The sequence below is a fragment of the Aedes aegypti genome, chromosome 1 (assembly GCF_002204515.2).
Source record: "Aedes aegypti strain LVP_AGWG chromosome 1, AaegL5.0 Primary Assembly, whole genome shotgun sequence".
NCBI lineage: Eukaryota > Metazoa > Arthropoda > Insecta > Diptera > Culicidae > Aedes > Aedes aegypti.
In genome coordinates, this window is record NC_035107.1 from 309,690,670 (window position 1) to 309,716,707 (window position 26,038).

The 26,038-nt window shown below is 36.0% G+C and overlaps 1 protein-coding gene across 4 annotated transcripts in view; it reads left to right on the forward strand.

The window, feature by feature from the left end:
- LOC5579159 (homeotic protein ultrabithorax) overlaps positions 1 to 26,038 on the forward strand; it is a 611,952-nt gene that overhangs the window by 446,037 nt on the left and 139,877 nt on the right. The window lies entirely within an intron of this gene.

The following is a 26,038-nucleotide window of genomic DNA, read 5'->3' on the forward strand; positions in this document are numbered from 1 at the left end:
ACATGTCATAGTGAGTATGGTATTTTCCCCTAGCAAGTAAGTAACTTTCTCATAACAATACTGGTGTCCATGGAGTAAGGAAAGGTAAAATTATCTAGATGGTAGTCGTTGATGGATTTTGAATCGTAAATTAGGGGTTTTCGTCGTTGTTACCACTAGTGATTAATGTGAATGCGTGTTAATATTCGTAGAAAAGGTCGGTGAACATGTTTTGCGTAGGAAAATCCCTCAAAACTCAGTGCTAACCCATATTTTACTGACATTGAACCTACTTGTTGGTCTATTAATAACCCGAACACACGGTATGGGAAAACTACTCGGGAAAACAAACGTGCTGCATGAAGACAAAACAAATCAACTTCAATCGATTTCCCTTCATACCACCACTAAACTATAATGAATCCAAAGCAAAAAAGAAAAAAATCGAAGTCAAAGCGCCCACACCAGGGGCGATAAAGTCGCGCAGAGCAACATCCAAAGGAACTGTTGTTTATTTAGAATAGAGCACCTCACAGCAAGAAGACGTCGTCGGCGGCGGCATTGCAACGGCGCGGCGATCATCGGCGAGAGAGGCGCCACTTAAACACTTTTTGGAGTAAACAAACACTTAAAACTGTTATTTAACTGTTTACATTTATGGGCTAGTCGCTGGCCGCTGCTAGTTCTGTTGCTGGCTGGCTTTGGGTGCATCTTTTCACCTTTTTTTTTATTCTCTATGTTGGCGCTCAAAATCTCGCATGTGCGGTGCGGAAGTGCAACAGCAAGAGCAACAAGAGCAGCAACCGACCGATTGCACTTTCGAGAAGCGTGACACATTTTGTGCAGCTGCCGAGAGGAATATACTTGGCGTGATTGGATTTTAATGCAATTACTATTCTTTGTGTTTTGCGCGTTGTTGGATTGGATTTGCGAAGCAGAAGATTAAAAATGCATCAGATTGGGTTTTGGATTGGTAATTTAGTGTGGGAAAATTGAAACACGGGATCGGAATTACAATGAGTGTAGAATATTTTGAAGCAGAAGTGTCATAGAAATTATCTTGAGGAGAATCTTTGAGAACTTCAGCAGGGTATAATAATTCAGAGTTGAAATTTTTGTTCAGAGTTTACCCTTATTGACCTTGAAGTAAAAACTTTAGATATTTTTAAAATATAATGTTTTTGAAACTTGAGATGGCAACTTTGTCTTCCATACTTAGCATAAGAGTGGTTGCGCTGAACGTAGAACTTAATTCAAGTGATTTGGATGATACATTTCTCAAAACTACATGAATATATTTATTCCAGCCAGGTTGTGTTTAATTGATTTTGGAATAGTGTAATTTATATGATCCTTAACTGAATGCTCAAACTATGATCGCTCTGATAATTCGATTTTCGATCTCGAACAGTGTCAAAACTTTTAAAATGAACGTTAAGTTTCACGCAATCGCTCTTCCTTGTGCTCTTTTTTTTGCATTAAATCAATAAATCAATTGAATTGTGACAGATCCACAAAAAAAATCAAAATTGTATTTTCAATTAATCGCATCTTTTCGTTTTGACAACATTGACAATAAAAATTTCGTTATTTCAACTGTTAGGTCAACCATATTTATAATTGGTACAACCATTTTATACAACTAAAATATTCATATAGAATATTTGAATCAGAAAAATGTACTGTTTTGTCTCAAATTTCGAGCATGACTCATATTCCGAACTCTTGCTTTTGTATAGTGATGTCAATGAAACCATTCAATTTTCTTCAATGGATGATCAATACTTTTATGGTTGAAGTCCTCTGCATTGAAAGTTGTGAAAGTATCAATCATTATCTTTGAGATCGCCACTGTTTGGAATACCAGTCGTGTTGGGAATTTGAGACAAAATGGTTTAGTTTGATGACGAGATCCGTGCACTTGCAAGCAGAACGCGGCCATTGTGGTGTGCATTATTAAAAAACATATAGAACACTATTTTAATTTAAAATCCTTAAAGTTAATAATAAAAAAACTCTTAAAATATACGTAACGCATGTTGATTTGTTCAATAACTAAAAGACAGACTTGAAAATGTTTCTATTGTTCTAAAAAACATGGATCCCTGATAAGTTTTGTTTTCCGACTCATTTACTAGATTTTTGAATGTTTTAGCACAGACAAACAGACGTAGCAACAAAACAATTATTGATTCAAAACATAGTCACGCAAACATTAACGCCCAATGCTACAAACGTCAAACTCTAACAAAAGTGATACGAGCGCCATGAGTGCCCGAGCAGAAGAAAATAACTACTGAATACCAAATTGAGGTATTCCATACCAGATAATTTCCAATACTTACAACCTGAATGAGGTATGAATGAGCCCTGCATAAGAGGTAAAATATCTCAAATAATACCTTCTGCATATTCTACAAATACCAAGCTGATACTTAGATCAGGTATTGTAATACCTAAATAATACTTGATGGAATTTCATATAAAAGTGAAATTTTTCAATACTAGTTCAATACCTCCAGCAGTCCTCAATAGCTGTCGAATACCAAAATGAAGTATTTATAATTGTTTTAAACATTTTTTTCAAATACCATTATAATACCAAAATGAGGTATTGATAACTGAACAATATATAATTCTGGTATGATACCAAAATATGGTATGCATAAGTTATTGACGAGTTATTCTTCCCTCCTCGGGTGAGCCGGTGGTCAACCACCAAAAATTAGAAGGGAGCGCAAATTTCCTATACGATGAGAATAATTCGAGTACAGTACTGACCAGATTTTGTCAGCCTCTTTTAGTGAAGAACTTTCTGTTTCATTATCCAACTTTCTCCAAATTTTATAAATTTGCATATTAACACAAATTACAAAATGGCTGCTCTCAAATGTTCGCTGTATCAAACAAATTTTTAAGCACTATTTTAAGTTACTACCTGAAAAAACCTGGAAATCCTGGAATTATCAGGGAATTTTGTTAAAACTTGAATTCTCAGGGAATTCCGATAACAATCAGGGAAATTTCTTTGAGGCAGTAATTCGTGGAAGAATATGTTCACGACAAAGGATTTTCACGTCGAAACCCCCAAAAAACTTTGTCTGCGCCGCTATCAAAACGTTCCTTGAGCTGTTCAGTGAGGATCTTTTCGGGTATGAAATTATGACATGATTTAATTTTAGGAATAATATTTGATCAGTAATGGATTCACATACCTTTAGGCACGATGTTTAAAACTATTATATTTTATTCTATTATTCTATTTAAAAACTGGATAACTTATCTGGAATATGAACTTTTTTTATTTAAAAGGTCGAAACAATCTATCTATCCTAGGATAGCAGGTCTCTTTTTAGAGATTTAATCTCTATTTTAATGCAAGTCTCTATTTTTGATGAAAGGGACAGTCTTTATTTTTTTAACCAAAATGGTCTATATAGTCTCTTTTTTACATATCTTGCTTGCAATGTATTCTGATGCAAAATTATGCAGGTACCAGAGAAACCTTCAGAGACTGTAACGAGACTTTTCAACTAATTCTTTTGAAAAATCATCTCAAATTTCTCGAGGAAAAGCTCCAGGATCATAGTGGTTTCTACAGAGATTTCATCTGGAATTCCAGATTTTTCCAGTTTTTACTCTAGGAGATCTTCTGAAGATTTTTACAGATATTTTCCCATGAAAAACCGAAAAGGTAAATTGCAGCATTTTTGAAAGAAATTGTACTGAGGATTTATTCCAAGAATCCCGTCAATAACTTTTACGTGATTTCGTCCACGAATTTCTTCAAACAATCATCAAAAGGTTATTTGAGTAAGTTTATTAAGAACTTTACAAAGAATTCCTCAAATTAGACCCTGTGTTTCATCATGGATTTCTTCTAGACTTTTTTTTTTTCTAGAAATTTCACTAGAATTTCATCAAAGAATTACAATTGCAGTACTTCCAAATATTCCTAAAAAAATCCTACGTAGCTTATAACAGTTAATTTGAGTTTCCATACTAATGAACACTGCAGTATTTTGCCAGATTTTTTTTCACTGTTTTTTTTTTTTCAATCATCCCAATAATTTAACTAAGAAACTCTTCTAAAATGTCAATGGTCTATGAGTTCTTCTAGTAACTGTTATTCATAAAGGGTGACCTATAAACTCACAAAAGGTTCATCAGAGATTACTTTAAATTTGCATTAGAAAAACCTTACGAAGTTTCATGAACATTTTCTCGAATTCGAAAAAAAAAATCATTCACATTCCGTTGGAGAAATGTCTAGAAAAATTTCTGGAAGAATATTTGAAAAAATCTTTAAAGTCTTTGTTGAGAAATCTTTAGAAAAATCCAAATTAAATCTCTGAGTTATTCCTGGAGCTATCATTAGAAAAAATCCTAGTTAGAATCTTAAAGAAACTATGATGGAATTTTTTAAGAAATCCCAGGAGGCATCTTTGGAGAAACTTCTAGTTGAATTTTTGAAGATTTTCTAAACGGAAGTCTTAGAGGATGTCCCAGGAAAATCGATGGGAAATCCTGGAGGACTTAAAGCTTTCTTGATAAATATCCGAAAGAATCTGTAAAGAAATTCTGGACGAACCCTGAGTTAATTTCTGTGATTATATTTGGCAAAGTCGAGGTTGTGTTTTTGAGATATTTAAAACAAATTTCCTTAGGAAAATTCTCGAAGGGATTTCATAGAAAATAGTCACTACATGAATCCTTGAAGAAATTTGAGAGGTGAGCTAGCTTCGGGCTGCAAATCTCTCAAATAAAAAATCTATCCATCTATCCTAGCCAGAGTAAATCTTCGGATTGATATCCGAATCTTTGATCAAACACTTAGTATCCAAAACTTATGGCTACCATTTAAGGTTTCTTCTCTGAACGTGGGCCAAAAATGGATACTTAGACCATGCAATCAGTTTTCGCACGAGGAGCCTTTTATAAATAAATGTTAAGGGTTGAGCTTGAAAGTTCCGTTAAGTTTATAATGATGATCAGAGCTTTTACAAGTGATATGAGAAACAGCCTTTTTTTTTTTTTTTTTTTTTTTTTTATTAAGGCGCTTCGTGCTCGTGGCCACTACTGTGCCGGACTCAGTTGATCTTGTATCTTCTTTACCGATACAGATCTATTTTCAACTTATCTATATTTACATCTAGTTTCACTCTCTCCTACTCTTTTACTCTCACACCGAGCAGGTAGGAAGAGAGCTCTGCTGTTAGTGAGGCTAGCTGCCTGCGAAGAGGGTCAGTTTGTCTCAGTCACCATCTGATACTGACGGAGGATGGACGTGCTCCCCAAAGCACGGTCCTCCGTGAGGCGTCTTCTGGTGGCTGGACGGGTTTTTTTTGTGGAGGGGCTGGGAACGGAAACCCATGAACTTCCGCTTATGAAGCGAAAGCGTAACCTCAAGGCTACAGACCCCCCTAAAAAAAACAGTCTTCTTATCAAATACAATTCAGTTAAAAAACTTAATCTTTGATATTGTTCCGCTTCAATATGCATTAAAAAAAATCTGGAAGTTTGAAACGCTACTGAATCAAATTATTTTGTCAATATTTTTTTATCTATCTGAAATAAAAGTATTTCTTGAACCTAGAATTATTTTGTTAAACCTGTAAAAAACCTTGAAATATCAAGGAATTCCATTTATGTAAATGAGTAGACACCCTAATGCAATGACAAATGTAATGCAATTTTATTATCTTGTAACAAAATTAGATCTCTATATAAACATGATTTTTTACATGAGCAAATTTCCAGGACAAGATTTTTTCCAATATGAATCATAGAGAACGATAAAAGATATCGAACATCTCTTGCATAGCCATTTCATTCTTGAAGTAAATCAGTCTTTGTTCAACAGCGGCCCCTCATTGAAACAGTACTTCAAATTTCCGAATTGATGGAAAATGTAATGATTTTCAACATTCACAGCTCATCATCTCAATCTCTGAATTTGCTGCCAATAAACTGTTAATATTGTTTGAAAGAGTTGTATACGTCTTTCTCCGTCAAAACCTTATGCTTAAAAAAACTTACTTCTTACACGGTTTCCGAAGCATAGAAATGAAAACTTTTTTTATACCTTGTGGGACATATCGTACGCTTGTTTTGTAATTAGTTATTGCTAATTATTGTGATCTAATGTTTTCTGAAATTGTTTTAAAACTTTTGGGATACAAACATCTGACAATTGTTAAACCACTATCTTATTCAATCCAGAATGTTTGTCAATTCTTATTCAACTCAAAAATAATGAGAAAGAGACAAATTGTTCTAAATTAAAGATTGAAGCCTTCAAGTAACGTTACTTTTACCAAATGTCTCAGATTACTCGTCATGATTTTAATTTATCTATAATATAAAAACTGAATGCATGGAAAATAAGCTTTTTTGGAAATCGTTGTTTCCAAAAAATTCCTTGCTAATTTTACCGTCTTTCTAGAGCCTTTGTGTAGCTTTTGACAATTCAACAATTGTTTTTTTTTTTTAGTTGAATCAATCAAATGCATACAGAATGTTCAAACAATCTTACAAAACAGATGCTTCACTTGAAATGTATTTTTGAATTAATTAAAGCTGAGGTAAATGATGCATAATGGAATAACCAATATTACAAAATTTGGTTATAGCTTCGTTTCCGTAAGAGTAATCAGTAATCAGCACAATATAATTATCAGAAAATTCAAAAATATTCTGAAAACCCGTAAAAAGTTATGTGCCAGGTGAATTCGTTCAAAATAATAGTTGTATCAATTACTTAAATCTGTGCTATATTTTATGATAATGAAATTGAGCGAATGTGTAGCTCTGTCACATTTCTACTGATTTCTGATTTCTCATAAGCATTCAAAGTTACAGCATGTCAAACTTTAGCATTTTGTTAAAACCCGGCTTTCACTAGTAAGCTAGAAGTTAGAATTACCCTGGTATCTATCGAGAAAAACTTTAACACACTCTCATAGCAACTTAGTCAAAAACATCTACCAGTTTGCTGAAGGAGTCCTCTGGAAATTGTTTCAGAAAGCATTTAAACATTCTTCAAGAATGCTTTATAAGATTGTTCCAATATTTATATTCCAAAAGTTACTGAAGTTTCCGAAATTTGTTCTTTATTTACGCTTGAGCTTGAGCTTGAGCTTGATTGGCCGCCCGTGGATGCTACTCCAGTATCGCCAGATCAGCTGCACTTACACAAGGAACCAACCGAATGACTGCTTGGGGCTAACAGGCATCCTCAGTGTATAAGTGCTGGTGATCTTCTATTTTTAGCGACAATGGTGCCTGCCACGTCAGAATGCAGACCAATGAGGGGAAGGGGGAGGAATTGATGATGCATTGAACTGGCTCCCACGTAGACCGTGTATTCCACTGCATCCACGCCAGTTCATGCGGGAGTGTATGGGGATTGGGGGAAAGGCATGGCAGAGAGGTTTGCTTTTGTGGTTAGCAGACTGCCTATGTATCAGGCGTAAGAAAGACGTGCGTGTGGAAGTAGGAAGCGTTAGGGAAACAGTTTCTTGTCCGTCTCTGGTTCTAGCGTTTGCTATGAACGAATAGTTTGAGTGTGATATATTTAGAATGGAAGATAGAAGCAAGTGAGAGATATACAACTACAAAGTACGAGGAAAGGGACGGGCCTGGGATTGAACCCATGACCTTCTGCATATGAAGCAAAAGCGGTAGCCATCAGACCACCAACCCCGTCTAATTCCGAAATTTGTTCTTTATTTACGAATGAGTTTCTAATAAAATGTTTAAATATCGAATTTGTGGCTTGGCTAATCGAGTAAAACTTGAAAGTTGATTGTAAACAAAAAATCTCGTCGACCATACGATATTACGATAATTTATAATAAATCTTCGAGCTGTTTAGTGGAATACTTATAAGTAAATGAAAAACCGAATTTGATACTAAACCATTTAATTCCACTGGAGATTGTATCCTTTAACTGATACGCATATATCTACCTCAATTGTAAGGCCGTCTTCAGTGTCGTGTACTAGACTCGACTTCATTCAAAATTTAGTAAACTCAAAACTGAAAAATTGCTTTAAGCACCTTGCTTTGAGTATCTAGATTTTCCATCGACAATGCCCAAATATAACCTATATTTCTAGATAATTCCAAAACTTGATGATACATTTTGTCATGCTATGCTTTTCTGAAATGTTTCACTTCTTTCAGATAATAGAAAGATTCTAAACAATTATATTTTCGAAATTTGAAATGAGGCATCTTAATTTTTTCCAAACATTTTGTTTTTGTTATATATTATGCCTAGTACCATAATAACAAATTTGGGTTCAAAATTGTTAAAATTTACGCGTTTGTAAAATCGCTGGTTTGTTCTTCTTCTTGGCACTACGTCCTCACTGAGACAGAACCTGCTTCTCAGCTAAGTGTTCTTATGAGCACTTCCACAGTTATTAACTGAGAGCTTTCTTTGCCAATGTTGCCATTTTTGCATTCGTATATTGTGCGGCAGGTACGATGATACTCTATGCCCTGGGAAGTCAAAGAAAATTTCCATTACGAAAAGATCCTGGACCGACCGGGAATCGAACCCGGACACTTTCAGCTTGGCTTTGCTTTGTAGCCGCGGACTCTAACCACTCGGCTTAGGAAGTCCCTTAATTTGTTATATCTTTAAATATTAAAAGAAAGGAAGCGTTTGTTTTTTTTAATTAAATTTTGAATTTATCATATAAAATCTCTAAAAAGAAATGGTTCGATTTTTCCAAGTTTTCTGATTAAATAAGAACTGATGATATATAGAAAATCTACAAACACTGGGAATATAATCTATAATACTTCTCCACTAACCATTCAACCCCATCGCGATGACGTCCCCAAATTTCCTCCGCAGAGAATGGCTATGTGCAACATTCAAAACCAAAAGGAACACAACGATCAAGGCGAATGGGAAAGTGTTTACCTAATCGCTGTTTATAGGAATGATTTGTAAACAGAACCGGCGGCGGCATCGATTCTTTCTTCGCGGTAGCTTCTGTCTAGCGCCATGCAGCTGGTGCGAAATTCCCATGGCCGTTAGGTTGGGTTGGAATCGATTCTCTCCTGGAGAACTTCGTTGCCGTGCAATAATTGACCTTCTCCGTGCTCCTCGTGGACGGTCTACAACACCACCCTAACGGTCGCTTCCATAGTTAAGGGTAAGCAAACATAAAAGAGAAAATCCCGTTTTTTTTTCTGTGGAGGTGGCGGAAAGCTCCTTTGGTCCGATTCGTTCGAGGGGTTTTGATTTGGCTGTTTGGATTTTTATTATATCGATAACTGGTTTGGAGGATTGAGATCGATAAATAATCGGTGATTTATTTCCTTCTCGGAAGCCGTCGGCATTTTGTGTACGCATTGCATCGGTTCCAGACAAGGCAGATCAATCAAGCTGGTTTAGATTCCGCCGCGGCTTGCAACTGCTACCGTTGAGAGGTGAAGAATACTTTGTAAGATTGTGGGAATGAGCAAAGGTGGGGAAGCAAAGAGCTTAGTTTACTGTTTCATAGTTGCTATTGGAAAAAAAATATTTATTAGTAATTAAATTTTCAACGTACATTGTTAGAATAAATTAAGTTATCTGTAAATCGTACACTCAAGGTTAGTTATCAGAACTCCAAGTCTGAAAGATTTCCTGTTAGAGCTACTGTTCCTCAATGTAGCATTTTGGGACCAATATTTTACAATATTTCCATATCTGACTTCCTTGAGTTACCTCAGGGATGACAATAAAGTTTGGAGCATTTTTCTTCATACATGCAAAAATGGAAGATTTATCATAATGCTTCCAAAACTCAACTTGAAATATTCCCACATAAATCAAAAACTCTTTATTTGAAACCTTCAAGTAGACATGCTGTCACGATAAAAGAGCTTCCAATCAATCGGGCAGATGCAGTTAAGTATCCAGGGCTCAGGCTAGATGAAAATTCAACATTCAAAAATCACATTAAGGGTATTCAAGAAAAATGTAAAAATATATAAAATGTCTGTATCCACCCTTAACATCAAATTGGTTGTGTATTTAGAAATGGATGCATTTGTAATAGACTTCAAAGTGGAATAGTAACAATGCGGTAGCACTCATTATAGTAAGTAGTATTTGTTAGTATAATGAAGTTGTAAGCCGTACTGATTAGTATAATGATCTTACAATTTGCAACATTGTTTGTAAGATAAAAAAATGATCTGTTCTAATCTAATGTTGAAGAGAAAACTCAGCTTTTCTAAGAATTACAGATTGTTGGTTCACGAAACGCACCTTAGATCTATTGAATGAATCTGACAACAGTTATCATAATCGCGACAAAATAATAATGCATATTTATAACTTATAATAATACAATTCATCTGCTAAGTTATTCCGTACGCGTCCGAAACAGTGTGAACAAAGTCGGTGAGAATTACAGCTCAAATATCCATTCATAAAATTCAAAGCACCTTCTTATTGCTGTTTACTTTGTATCGCTCAGCCCAAGTGGAACAAGACACCCCTGCTATTGATTTTAATGGTGATATGAGATTGCATTTAACGATACAGCGGTTTGTTTGCGCAAAATCAACGACTTACTAAATTATGATTAATCTCTTTAACGCAGACACAACACCTAATCCAGGTGGACAGCGCCGGTTATGGGCCCATACATTTCTTATCTTTTCCCACAGATTTCGCACCACTGGTGTGCTCTCTCTGTCGGAAAACGAATAGATAATAATTGCTGGTCGTAAATCCACCCAGCGAAACCCTTCCACAGGGCCCAACATGGCAATCTGCAAAAGGGACCCAGGGAAGCAGGCAGTAATTAAAAGCAACTATCGCACATTTGGACCGATTATCGCCAGACCTTAAACAAACAATAAAACACTTTTAAACAACCAGCAATAACCATTAAAGTTCGACTTCTGTTCAACCTGCGAAGGCACTTGTAACTTCTTTTCACCTTTAATTACCCTACATTTTGCCGCTGCCCATGGGAATCTGCAAAAAAACCCTTCCCCTTCCGGAGCAAATCCATCCGTCCCGGAGGAAAGCAATAAAATACATAAACATCGACATAATCGAATTCGCCTCTCGGACTGTTGTGCACATCTTTTTTTAAATGGCCTTCCGAGCAGAGTAGTACACACATGTGAGACGAACCGCCAACCGACCATAATAAAGCAGAAAATCGGCAAGTGAATGATAGTGCTGCCATCATCAACAACAACAAAAAAAATAATGGCTTTAACCACGCCCTAATGTATTTTATTTTTATACCTCTCTCTCATTTATGCTCGACTTTTTTCCCCCTCTCGTAAATTTTTCCTTTCGAGCAGTCCCCACTAATACATCAACATAATGTGCTGCTGGCTGAGTTATCTTTTCTCTGGTTTCGCCCCTGCTCTGATTGTGTGTGCGGAAATCCTCTTCCTCTGTGCCCATCTTATGGCCTGCTTGGATTGCGAAAACCAAAGGCAAAGTGGCCTACTCCGCTTCTAGCAACAACCAGCCAGGCAGAATGCTCGTAAAGTATCGGCGTGCAAAATTCCGATAGAGAGCGCTGAGTCAGAAATTTTCATACATCAAAGGTTTCCCGAACAACCAAAGTCAGCAATAGCAGCAACAGCAGCACTTTTCGGCCGTTTTCAAAGCGGCATTTTTAGAGCGTGTGGTTCGAATGGAAAATCACTTATCCTCCATCGTCGTCGTCGCACAGTGGTCGTGTTTCATACAAAAGTTGACCGAAAGTACTAATCTTGTTAGAGTCTTTCAAAACCACTTGCTTATCGTCAAAACACGATTTTCGAAAGTAATTTTATGAAAATTATTGCAAATTATCGCGTTCTGTATCATAAGATCGTAACTGCAGTGACCGATTTATCACCATCAAATTGCTCTTTAGTTAACTACTTGGCCTGGAAACTGTTTTCGACTATTGTTGATTCATTAAAAAGTAAGTATCGTCATTGGTCTTGCTGTATTGAAAAATGTTACGATAATCTATTATATTTTGTTTAATAATCAAAAGAGAACATCGACGAAGAGCAATCGAGCACTGCAGATAAGCCTGTAGGGTAAGTGTTCCCTTAGTTGTGGGTGTTCCTATAGTTGCGGTAGTACCGTTTTCACTGATTTTATTACATTAGCCACAGAACCGACGCTGCCAATCGACGTATTGTCTTGTTGATACACGGAATAGTTGAAAAGAGCGTTAAAATTGCTCTAAAACTGATGAAATATCACTAAAATTGCTAAAACTTTTCTTACTTGTACCAATAGTTGCGGTGAAGTGTTCCTATAGTGGAGGATCCCATAAGAAAACCACGGATACCGCAACTATAGGAACACAAATTAAAAATATACCGCAACTAAAAGAACAGTGTACCAATAGCGGAGGTATTATTTTTCACTGACATGCCGTGGATTACTGCGATGAAATTATTTTTCTCATTAAGTTAATGATCGTTACTTCCCATTACAACATTAACATGTACATTAATTGCGCTTCTTGAATTTAGGCGGTTAAATGAAGTTCGATCGTGCTTAGTATCTCCACTATTGGTACATCTACCCTAGATACTAAACGCGAGAATTGTCATCGGAACGAACGCAAAACAAACAACAATGCAAGCACGCTCACAATCGTTTGTCCCAACTTTTGCGGATTGAGATACAATCCCAAAAAAAAAATGTCATCGCATCAATTTTATCCAAAAACGAAAAAAGAATGACTAACGTATTCTTGCAGTAATTTAAGTTGTTATTATTGAAGAAACGTTCGGCCGAACTTTTTACGGAAACTCTAGCATAATCCATAATGGAATAGCTAAAAGCTAAAGCAAGAAAATAAAATCAGCTTCCACATATAATTCGTAATACATTTTTTTAATTTTTATTTGATTATTCCATCTGGAATTCCGTAAGGTGAGTCTTACACATGATTTTACAAATTTCAACAAGAAATTTGTCGGAGTATGCTCTATTGAAATTGGCAGAATTTTGTCAAATGTGTCCTCTTATGAATTTTCCAACAATGCATAATTAGAAATATCCTTAAGTAACTCCATTAAGCTACGGAAAAAGATCGCTTTATAACTAATTTAGAAGCTCCTGAGAACGTTTCCCTATCATTTCGTTAAAATTTCTCCAGATTAATTTATATGCACTTCGTCAAAAAAAAAAAAAAAATACTTATAAAAGGTTATTATGAATTTACAGAAAAAATTTAAATTTTTGGATCTGTTCCTTGAAAATATGTGTCTTGACTTTGCCAAAAATTTTGTGATTGGTTTTTCCCAATAGGCTAACTTTGAATTATTTCAAAATTCGTGATACAAATATGTTCAGATTCAGAATACAGTAAAGACATAAATTCCCATTTCAATGACTTCCTGCATTCCGCTAGTAACTGTATCGAAAATATTGTCAACAAGACATTTCAGCTGATAAATTTCTTCAAAAATTCTCCTAGGTGTATCACTAATACGCGAAAAAAAGGTATTGCTAAAGGTGTTTATGTGCCACGAAATAGCTTGAGAACGAATCAGCGGATTGACGTAAGTTTCTCACTGTTACGCTCGACAAGGTATACGTAGTGTTTGAGCGAGAAAAAAGTTCGAGAAAGCCTCCGTAGCAATCGGGAAAACGGGAGGAGATTATACATGACGTTTAACAACAGCCTACTTTATGGCAAGACGAAGTTTTCTGGGACCACTAGTAAACAATATTTCTTCAAGAAATTTCGTAAAGAGTTCTATTTAAAATTTATATTGATATTACTCTGGGAATCCTGTAAAATATTTCTTCAGGTATTATGCCAGCAATAACTTCGTGCCTTAACATATAAAAAAAATCTCCAGCGATTCTGTTGTGAATTCCCAATCTCCTCACAACATGTTTGCGCATCTTTGTTGATCATAACTCCTGTGGGGTTTCCTTTGGGATTTCCCTGAAGGAAAATTCCGAGAATATGCTTCAAAATAATCCAGAAAATGGACTTTAGAAGTATAGGGAAATATTTATGGAATGATTCCTATATAAATTCCAGAAAAAATCTTTTTTTTTTTTTTTTGAAGTGTTGGAGTAGTCTAGCTGGATTAATTTCTGAATTTAAAAACAATGGCTTAATTCTTCCAGGATTTCCAGAGAACATTGATGGAGGATGTCATCAATAAATTGCCACGAAATCCAATGATCAATCTATTGACAGAAGAATCTTAGAATAAAATGCTAGGAATAAGTGCGAAAAATATCGTAGTTTGGAAGAATAGTTCGAAAAACGCACACAATTTTTCAAATATTGTTGGTAGAAACAATCCAAGAATCTATGCGAGAATTATTAGTTAATTACCTCAAGATTATTATGAAGGAATGTACCTCAAGATTATTATGAAGAAGTAAAGAGTCGTAGAATCATTTGAAGACAAGATAAATGGGAGCTATTCTGAGAATCCTATATAATCCTGTAAGATTTCTTATAGAAAACTCTTAAGATATATCAGCAAGAATGCCTAGAATAATTCCTGGATGAATTCTTGGACAGATTTCTAGGATCTGGTTCTGGAAAACCTACATGAGACCTGGCCGAAAAATTTATAAAGGCTTTCCAGACGATACATTTTTTATAAAAATTTCTGAAAATTTCTAGTATGGGAAGGGGCGGTAAAATGAACACGTTAAGGAAATCATCTTGTTTCCGATAATAAAAAAGAGGAATTTGTATAGTTCTATCTCACAACATCAAAAATAGGGATGTAATCTATAGCATTGACATGGATTCAGACTTAAATAGCTAAATTTTTACATATTTTCATCGGTATCAAAAAACGATGCAAATGTTCATTTTACCTGCACTTTTATCCACAAAATGAACAGCGGTTGGTGGTAAAATGAACACCACGCAAAAATGAATATTTCTGAAAATTTTCATTGCCCCACCAAAAATACATCCATTAATGATTGTAACCCATTGAAAAAGAATTCTAATGGTATCAGATTTGACATTTGATATTCACCTCACTGAAAAACCTCAAGTCTTCCGAGCTAAAAGTTACGTCAGTTCTGATTTTCAAACGTGGTTTTCTAACATATTAGTTTTCGTTGGTATTTTCACTTCAATTGACCTCCGTATCAACTCAAACACTCAGATTTATGCTCTAAATCGTCCGTGCGGGATAAAAATTAATCGAAATTAGTTTTTCTCGGTAAAAGGAACAGTGTTCATTTTACCACCCATGTTCATTTTACCACCACTTCCCTTATGCTGAGTGCTCAGAGGTATCCCAGAACTACATATAGGAATTCTGAAGAACATTATGGAAGACGTTATGAATCGAATGAAAGAAATATATTAAAGGATAGGTTAAAGGAATACCCATCGGAATTTTTGAAGGAACTGTTGTTGGAATGCAGACCCCCCCCCCCTTGGCCCTCTCAAGAAAAAATCCTAGCTACGCCAATGATGCTCAGAGACTAATGGAAAGGGTCTTAAAGAGATGCTTGATGAATTTTCGTCAAGATTCATGACATCTTTTCAGAAATGCTATATTGAATCTCACTAGATGGAAAAAGTGCTAAGAAACTTGCATCTTGTTTCTTACGCCCTTATTGTAGCACACGCTTGATTTATCTGATGAAATTGTAAGCGATTAAGAGTTAACCCTTATATCAGGCACCCACTGCGGGCGCATGGTTTCGCAAAAACTAAGGGGCATGCCTTGCAACACGTCCAGTAATTTGGAAGATCTTTAGGAAAAGTTTTGGCTAATTGTTCTTGAAATTCTGAACAAAAACTCAGCGGCTGGTGGAAAAGTTTTTGTAAAATTTCTTGGGAGATCGAAGTGGTTTCCAGGCACATTAATTAAAAATTGCTTTTTGAAGGATTCCGGGTGGAACGGATACTGATTATTGAAGAAACCTTGTTTGGATTACTAACTTGATTAATCCATGATCTTGAACTAAGACTAAGACGTGAGGTCCCTGATGAGATTTTGTAAGGATTTGCATCGAACTCCTCCTGACATTTTCAGTGAATCCGTCGAGAGCAAAGTAAGGTCCGTCGAGAGCAAAGGCAGGTTGTCCAATGTGTAAAACCACTCATACCACCATATTGAAAATGCATTTGACAGCTGGCTACCTTGTTGTGATGATATAGAAAAGCATGCCATGAATTTGAAATAACTGTTTGGTGGTAATTTACAAACGCCAACAAAAAAATTATCTAAGAGCCTGAATTTATAAAAGTCAATCCACCAATGTTTCAATGAAAACAAAATTATTACTTTATTCCTAGGAGCTCATTTCTTTCATGAATTCTGAAGGTGGTTTTATTTTAATTATACCACATTTTATTTACTTGCCGATGAAAATAATAAAGCGGTTTGAATTCACTCCACTATGCATCAACAACAGATCCTTTCAAAGTGGGATTTGGATGTACGTTCCTAACTAGTTACGAGCCTTTTGGCTGTCGGATAATTTGCACCATCAGATGTTGTGTGTTATTTATTTATTTATTTATTGAACTAAAAATTTTGAAGGAGGGAAAAACCACTTTGAGTGATATCAATACGAAATCATTCTCAACAGGGTACAAAACCTCTTTATCTTGTCTTATAATGTTACAAAAACAAATCTTAAATCTAAAGGCTCAACCGGAAGTGATCCATATCAGAACCGAATTCTTGAAAAGAAGTAACCAATTATTGCAGGGTACAAGGGTAGGTTAAGATGTTGTGTGTTACAAGCGACTATTTACGCGCTGTTTGAACCGCTGAAGTATTTGTCTATGACTGGATTGTATGCTTTACTTGAGGGCATCTCAATCTATTTGGAAAGATTTGCAAGCGTTGCACTATTCCATAAGAATTTTCGCCGTGAAAAGTGAAAACCAGTGTAATTATAACACTCCATGTACCGCAGACAAGTTAAGCACAAAGTTTTAGTAAAAAATGTCCCAATTTGCATCAAACGAGTTCTGAAATAGATGAATGTTTATTTGTAACACGATACAGAGTATTTTTTTTAAGAACTTACTGCATCGGTGAGTTTAACAACTTAGCAACAAAGCTGGAATGCTGGTGCGCGAAAAATTTTCTCCTGTGATATGAAAACAAATAACCGCTAGCAACCTCTAGCAACTCAGTTTCTAAGGAGTTGATAAGAAGATGATGTACACAAACTGGCCAGCTGTCACTTCCACCTCCCCTGCAGCAGACCTCACCTCGCACCCACTGACTGCGTAGATTGCTGAACCTCCCTTCAAGAAATCTTGGTCGAGAGCTTTCTGATGGAAAATAATATATGGCGAGGCCTTTTCTTAGATTTTATTTATTTCCTGACAGCATTTTTGGCAAATTTTTTATGGATTTCTGGGAAAGGGAAGACGTTTGGAATGTTTGGAGTCATGTAAATGTTTTCAGTAAACAAGACATTTTTTTTGTTTTGCAATATGTATGTTAAACTTTTCCGTTTTGTGGAATTATGGTCTAAATTTATATGAACAAAGCATGCGGATAAAAATTGATTTGAAGTATCTAAAATAAATAAGTCCTGATCAAAGGCCAACTTCAATTTCTATCAATTCATTAAATTTTGTCAAAAAGATCTTTAGTGGACTCTTTGAGATGTTTCAATCAATCGTTTATACCTTATTGTTCAAAACTGTTGAAAGATCCTGTTCATAACCTACAGCATTTCAAAAATACAATATATATTGAACTTTACTCATAAATGACTTAGGTCGAATCAGCCAAATTTGACCATGTTGTATGAACAAATCAAAAGTTTCTTTCGGACTTTTTCCTTTGGGATATAATTGCAAGTGCATGTGTCATCAGGTTTCAAATTTTTAAGCAACCAGGAAAAATCCGGGAATTGTAAAACTGATTTTGAATGGACACACTGTACACATCATTTGTAACACACTAAGGTATGAATGGTCATATTAGAGTGCTGCCTACATTAGTTACAACGGCTTTGAATCATAGCAAAACTTATGATGAAGTTCCAAATAATATTCTCTTTAACATTCTCTAATGGTAAATGTTTCATACACGATTCGAAATACCCTAATAATAAATGATAGCTTAGAACTGGCCCACAGTAGGCCGGATACTCCTGCATCTACGCCTTGCGGGAAGGTATAGAGGTAAGGCAATTTTATAGCAGAGAGGCTTGCTTTTGATTAGCAGACTGCCTATGTATCAGGCGTAAGGAAAGGCGTGCTATAGTGATGGAAGATCTGAAGCGTAGGGAATCGGTTTCTTGTCCGTCTCTGATTCTAGCGATTGCAACGAGCGAATAGTTTTAAGTGTGATCGATTAAGAGTGGTAGAAGGAAAGGAACGGGCCTGGGATTGACCCTGAGACGTTCTGCCTATGAAGTAGAAGTGATAGCCATTAGACCACCAACCCCGTCAATCGATCTAAAACTTTGGAGAGTTATCATTCACTACTAGAGGAAGCAAATAATAAACGCACTTCATCTTTTTTTTACTTTCTGCCCACTGTGCATCATCGTTCTGTTGTAAATCCCCTATATGTGCACTGTGCTTGGACGGATGAAACGAGCGTTGGTGGTAAATGGTTTTTGGAGATATCTCCCCCCGTCCCGTGACCGCCTTGTTGCATTGTGGCCTCTAAACAGCAAACCACCAAAGGACGAATGCGAAATGCTCCGGTGGCGGCGGCGGTCACCGCTCCTGCAGGGACCTAGTTTTCGTCGTTCCGTGTGTAGAGCCGAGCGCGTGGTGGTTTGTCTGTAAATGTGTCCTGGTGGTGTTACATTTTCAGCACTGCCTTCCCGATAGAGGTACGCCGCCGAGAGCAATGTTCGGGAAGAAGTTGGATGATTTATGTGTTGACATAGTTTAATTCTTTTTTGCCTCCCCCCCTGTGGATCGCCCCCACCTAGCAGCAACTTCTGATCATTGGTGGTGGTACCTTTGTATGGCTTGGTTTATTTGTTACGCCGCCCGTGTACAGAGCGAGGATGGATCCTCGCAGGGAAGATGAATGCCCGAAGGGGGAAAAACGATGCCGATGGGGACCGAAAAATCCATACGCAGGCAAAAACTGTGTCGCCAAAAGGGATTGTGGTTTTTGCCTGCCGATTCCGGTGCCAGAATTAAAGGTGAACGTTCCATGCTGGATTTGGAGCAATCGTTTGGAATGGTGAAGCCTGAACAATGTGATATTTCGATTTCTCCCCACTGATATTAAGCCAATTACATTTTTTTTTAACAAAACGGTTTCGAATCTTTTTTGATTAAATTTTGAATTATCCTGGAATTCAAGTGATAATCAACAATTGCTTTTTGAAGATACAAATAAGACTCAAATAGCATGTGTATATTCAAGGCTGATTATCTACTATGTGACCAGATCTGGCCATATATCAGTTCTTCTTCTTATTGGCATTACGTCTTGGACAGAGTCTGCTTCTCAGTCTAGTGTTTAATAAGCACTTCCACAGTTATCAACTGAGAGCTTTCTTTGTCAAAGCTGCCATTTTCGCATTCATATATCATGTGGCAGGTACGATGATACTCTATGCCCTGTGAAGTCAAGGAAATTTCCATTACGAAAAGATCCTTGACCGACTGGGAATCGAACCCAGACACCGTCAGCTTTGCTTTGTAGCCAACGACTTTAACCATTCGTCTAAAAGTGCTTCAATTGTATCATGTGTGTCACTCGGGGATGACCAGTGTGTCATTTCCCACAGTGGTCCAGTTATAGCCAAAGCTGACGAGAACCTAACTTCTCTATATCTTTTAACATAGTTGATACCAAACGACATATTTACTGAACTGCAAAATTTTCAAAGCCAATCTGAGCTTCAGATTTGCTGGCTTCAGTCACTAGATGTCACTGCATAGTGCATTTCAAATTTCTCTTTGAAGTAAAATTATAAAAATGCTTTTTTGGAGATGATTAAATAATGATAGATTCCAGCTATTGAAACAATTGTATTATTATTTTTTTTTTTTTTTTGATAAATGCTAATTTATGGACAAGATTACAAAATTCTCAATATGAGCATTATATTCGTTGTTACAAGGAATCACGGTTTTTATTAACTAGATTCAGCTTGATATTCAATATGACCTGATTTGTGCTAAAAAAATATGAATTTAACATTTATATGTACAAAGTAAAAGTAACGGTAAACTTTCTACCTTGACATTACCGAAAACATTGAGGAAGACTACAAGTGATATTCTAAATACGCTTATTTGTCGAAAGATATGCAATTCGAAAGAAATTAAAAGGTACAATACTCAAATCTGGTGTTTTGATTATTTTTGTTTGTCGCACTTGTCACTTGACGTATAATACAATCAATTTTGCTCTTATTTATTGTTACCCCACAAGCAATGATGCTGACATTATTTCTACAAAAATACGAATAATTTTCTAGTTTGTAATCACAAAATTTTTTTTTTTTTTTTCATCCTTCTCCGGGAAGTGAGGTACTACTTTGTATAATGTTAATCATTCCTGCTTCAACTATCAAATGGAAAATTGATAAAGAACAAACCAGTGCTGGGAATGGTAATAGTAGTAGGCTTGAATTTCGCGAAAATCACGTGGCTCTCTCACTATAGTAGTTCAAAATCGTGAATCTCATCAAGTAGCCTATATTGGGTAGAAGAATTTCTCTAAATTAGTAGTGTCATTGAAGGCTCTAAATGCGGGAAATGCAGCGGGAAATAGAACATTTTTCTACAGTAATTTTGGGTTGCCCTTAGCAACGGGTGTTTTGCAATTTTCAAGGCTTTTTGCCTACAGCAGCGATGGGCGTGAGTTTCACTGGCTTCGCTGACTGTGATTGGCTTTGTTTGACTACTGTAGAGTGAATTTCAGATTTTTTCCCAACCCTGGAACAAACATCTATTTAACGAGAGATCAAAGTTTAAAATACGTGTTAACTTCATATAAAAAAAACTTTATTTGGCAAATTTTAGTGAAATCTCAACACCCGAAGAGATTGGTTATACCTAAATGATCTTAATTCTGTGCTATTTATCAAGTCTCCATGAGATTTTACTGAAAACCGTAAAAATTTACCTTCTTTGTCAAAGACTTCTCCTGCTGTTGGGTAGGACAAATCCGTAAATGCCCTTTTTCCTGAACGAAATTCAGTTATATATTTTGCAGATAGCTAACAGAATGTTTTTGATAAAACTTTCTTCTAGATGTTCCTTCCAAAATATGTCTCAGGAATCAAATTCTTCTAATCTACTTTTCTTTGCATCAGCAGGTTCATTCAAGAGCAGACCCAGGTGTTTTTAAAGTTAAACTACGATTTTATCAGGAATAAGAATTCCTGAGTGCATTCTAGAGTTCTCGCGGAATTTTTCAGGAGTTTCTCAGATTGAAACAAAATCTGCAAGAACTGCTTAAAGTTTCAGTAGATTATGCTGAGGATGTTCTTGGTAAACTTCTTTGGCTTTTGCACAAAATCCTAGAATAATCCTTTGAGGCTGTAGGGATTGTCGTAGCAACTTGTAGTCCGATTGCATGCACAAATTTTGAACTATACTTACATTGGCGTAGCTAGGATTTTTTTCTGGAAGGGGCCTAGCAAGTACTTGTAACGATTTTTACAAATTTCGTAATTTGAACAGATTTGTATTGATTTTGTTTATTTATTTTTATTTTGTCTGATTTCGCGGTACATCAGTTATTTTCGTAAATTTCAATTTTCACTACGGAAAAGATTCATTATTGTTGTAAAAAAAAATTAAAAATTCTTCGAAAATTCCAGCAAAAAAAAACTTACAAGAAACATCCTTTGTGATTGTTTCACGAACTTTTCAGGTATTCAAACATGTGCTTTGAAGAGATTCCTCTGAGTATTCCTACGGGAATTTTTTCTTCAATTATTTTCGTAGTTTTCAGTGTGTTTTCCAAGAACTCCTTAACTAGGTTCACTGAGTTTGTCCTGGTATTCACACGGAAAACCATTCCCACACTTTTTGATCTCACCTGAAAATTTCTCGAAGAATCTCTATCAGATTACTCAAAAAATCTTTTGAAGAATTCTGCCAGAGAATGCATTCGAAATTTTTCTAATCATTTCTCCTTGGAGGGTCCTCTTCGTACTTCCCAGACAACCAAAATGTACGTATAACGAAATCACCAGGAGCCTTTGTACGTGCAACATTTCACTTATAAGATGTCGCGAAAAGGCCTTCTACGTACTTATAAAAGTGGAGGCGATATGTGTGCATATGTTCTGTGATGAATAATAACATACAATGCGAGTGTATAAATATTCTACCGAACTAACTTGTGATCTTATGCGACTTAACTTATGATAACAAATGATGATTTGACAGCTGCTACGGATTAATTCGACTTCCTTTGTACGAGTGTACGGGATGAAACAAAATGTACAAATGAACTCAGAAAAGAAGTGTTTTATGCGAGGAAGCTCATCAATCGGGTTTGATGTAATTAGTATGAATAAACGAGTTTTAACGTGAACTTTCATGCGATTTCTGGTTGTCTGGGAATTATTACATATAAATTCCAGGTAAGTTCAAAGTATCCCCAGTTGTTTATAAATATTTTGGTTAGGATTTTCCGGAATTAGTGAGGATTTCCCCAAAAAATAGTACAAACAATTCTAGGAGTCTCACCAAAAATGTTTTCAACATCAACAAGCTGTTTTTCCAACTTTGCTTTTGAAGTTCTTCGTGAAGTTTCTCAACAGGATTGTTTGTAAAAATTGGAACAAAAATTGTCCAGACTTCCTGTGAAAAAAAAAAAATAAATGATTATAACAGGTGTTACTCTCAGGATTCCTCGTGATATTCCACTAGGATTTCATAAGCAATTAAAAATAATTTAATTGGGAAAATGTTACTTATGATTTCTCAGAGAAGTTTTCCGCAGATCTATCTGCATTTTTTTCACATGAAATTGGTTTTTAGATTTCTATAAAATCAAGGAGCACCATTCCCCATTCCTTCGAAACTCTCTCGATTTCTTTTTTCTTAAATTGCCTAGCTAAGAAATGTTTAAAGAATCCTAACATTCCTATAAATTTCTTACCGGAATACGTTCAATTGTTCTTTCAAAAACTCTTCCGGGAAAATACTCAAGAATTTCCCGAGCAATTTATTCAGGATTTTCTTAGAGAATTATATTATTGTTTCCTTAAGATTCTACCGACAAAATTAACAGAGATTGATCTAAGTATTTTTTTATGATTATTTTGGGATTTTTTTGAAGAAATTTCTCATTATAAGTATATGAGAAAAAGAAGGAGAACTTTAAAAAAACGAAAATGTCTTTTCAGTTGCCATTCATTTTAATAAAATAAAAGGCACCTTCCTGAAGAGTTTCAAGAGCATCCATCTTATTATTTTATGAGGAAATAGGCTCCTACAACGATCCTCAAGAAACTTCACTGGAAATTTTCAGTAGTTATCTGTTTAGGATAAGACAATTAATAACTTAGGAAACATAGAACCCAAGTTCATTTTATCCAGCTCTCGAACATCATACATTGATTCAATTTTGAATAAAAAAAAGTGTTGTAGTCAGTATTTCGTTTTCCGCTATGATTGAACCACGATAATACGGTACAAAATAGAATGTTGATCGTTTTACAAGCGAAGTCTTGAGTTTGAATCTCTGCTTCCGATACACCGATTGCCCTGAAAATTCAATCACAGATTTGATAATTTGGACATTTCATCACAGTATCAATAATATTAACAACAATTAATATAATGACTTGAAAATAACGAATCATTAAGTTGAGTATAAGTATAATCTTTATTTGTGAGAAAAAAAAATATACCCTTGAACAGGTTTGACATCGTTTCATGTAAAAAGAAGAAATCTTGCTATTACCGGGAATTTTATGTAGGTTACCTATAAATTTCATAACAATCAGAATTACAAATTGATTGAAAACATAAAATAAAAATTAGCGTTGACAATCTGATGATGATTTGAACGTTCGTTGAGGCGAACATATTAAATAATGCCATTCTAGTATTGTTTTAATTTGAAGTTTGTTGATTCGTTTGTTTTTTTTTTAATATTATTTTCACTTAGCTTTATCTTTGTTGATATCGTTAATATTTCGCGGAGATCTAGAATAAAGAATGAAAAATTCTATTCTTTAGAGTTGATTCCATCTTTTATTATTTACTAGTGGTCTCGGCAAACTTCGTCTTGCCATCAAGTAGGCTGTTGAAAAACGCCTTGACACCTCCCATACAAAATAACAGCTCTGTTCACTCTTGTTTTTACGACATTCTCGATGAATATTTTGAACTTTTTAAACATACAAACACGTAGGAACACTTTACGAACAGTCGAAGAATTTTCAAAATCTGGTAGTCCATTCCCAAGTCATTTCGTGACATACAAACACCACTCCATTTTCATTTATATAGATTCAAAGAATGGCTGCTTTGATATTCATTTTATAGTTTTCTTTTACCGACGGATCATTTACTCAAAACATTTTTTGCACGGTTGTATTGCATGCTTCACATCACTTTTTAAACATTGTAGTTTACAGTGACAGATATTGGTTGATATCCACTTTCGGTGTGATTCCCATGGATGAATACTCATCAACCATGCTAGTCTATATTTGCTGTTCTATCATGCATTGTAAGTGCCCTGAAAATAAAGCGGTCACGCAAAGCCACCATTGCTCCACCGGACAAAAAAACGCTAGATCCGTTTGCTCTTTTGATGTGTTCGATACGTATTTGTTCGATTTATTCCGCGTCCAGCATGGGAAAAATAAACAAATCTTGTTCGTCCAATTGTGTCCAGTAATTGATGTTGTTTAAATTGCTCCAATTAAAATCTAGCCCAGGCTTTTGTTAGTTCTCCACCGTCACAGTGACGTCACACAGTGGAACGCGTACGGGGCATCGATCGATGTCACAAGTAGCACTTTTTGGTTTAGTAGTGGTGTAATCCATCCAATTCGGTGCGCTGTGTTGGTATCCAACGCGAAAAGTTATGGCGTCGCGTGGATCCATTATGTATTTCGAACGCAAACAGTTACTTACTTTTATTAATGAACCTATCAATCCAATAACTCTTTTCTCTGAGTTAGTCAAATTTTTAGCTTCTTATCTTACCAAACGGATTACATTCGTCGCTATTTCACTTGAAAAACCTTTTCATAAACGATAATAATTCACACCAATCGCAGAAATCTGTTTCTCGCTCCGCACGGTCACAAACACTATGTATCTTACCTTCGTATGCCGCAAGCATCAACAAACCATAAAAAGCGGCGCGTCACGATGAAAACAAAACATAAAATCCAACATTAAACGGCGGAGAGCGATCGGTCAGACAACCGCGTGCGAGAGAGAGCGAATTCGCGTAGATGAGAAACATGCAACATGGCTGGTTTCGTTAAGTTTCGCTTCTCTCTCTCTCGCTTCGACACACGTGCTTGTTATCGGCATCTTTCTCATTCTCCGGCCATTCCACCACTACCGATAAGAGCCGGCGAAGTTTCGTCAAGTCGGGCCACTTCTCTCGCTCCCTGGAGAGTATTTATGTGCGGCGGCAGACTCGAGCGAGAGTCTACTCGACTCGAAGTTGAGGAGCATGGCTGCCATAATTCAACGCCTGCTGCTGCCGAGGAATGATACCGATAAATAAAGTTCAAAAGAAGCAGCCAGGAAAAACGCGTGCGCGCTAAATCGTACGCTAATAAAGCGATGGGAAGCTAGCGACGATGGTTCCTTGCATTAGGTATCGGTATCTCGATGATGGCAAGAAGACGGCTCCAAGACCGAAACCTATCATTATGGCAATTGAGCAAAATTGCACAATTATAGGCAAATATCAATTTTCGATTTCATGGTGGATTTTCCTGGATAATGTTGCTGTTGAACGAAACAACTTCATTCAATCGTTCAACGTTGGCGAAGAGCCGTTCGATTTTTCATAGTTAATCGATGCGAATAGCTGCATGATGTGATAGGGTTGTTCAAAAAGTCGAACCGCGGCAGCATACCGAGGTAGTTTATGCGATATCGTATCTGATGGTGATCGACTTGC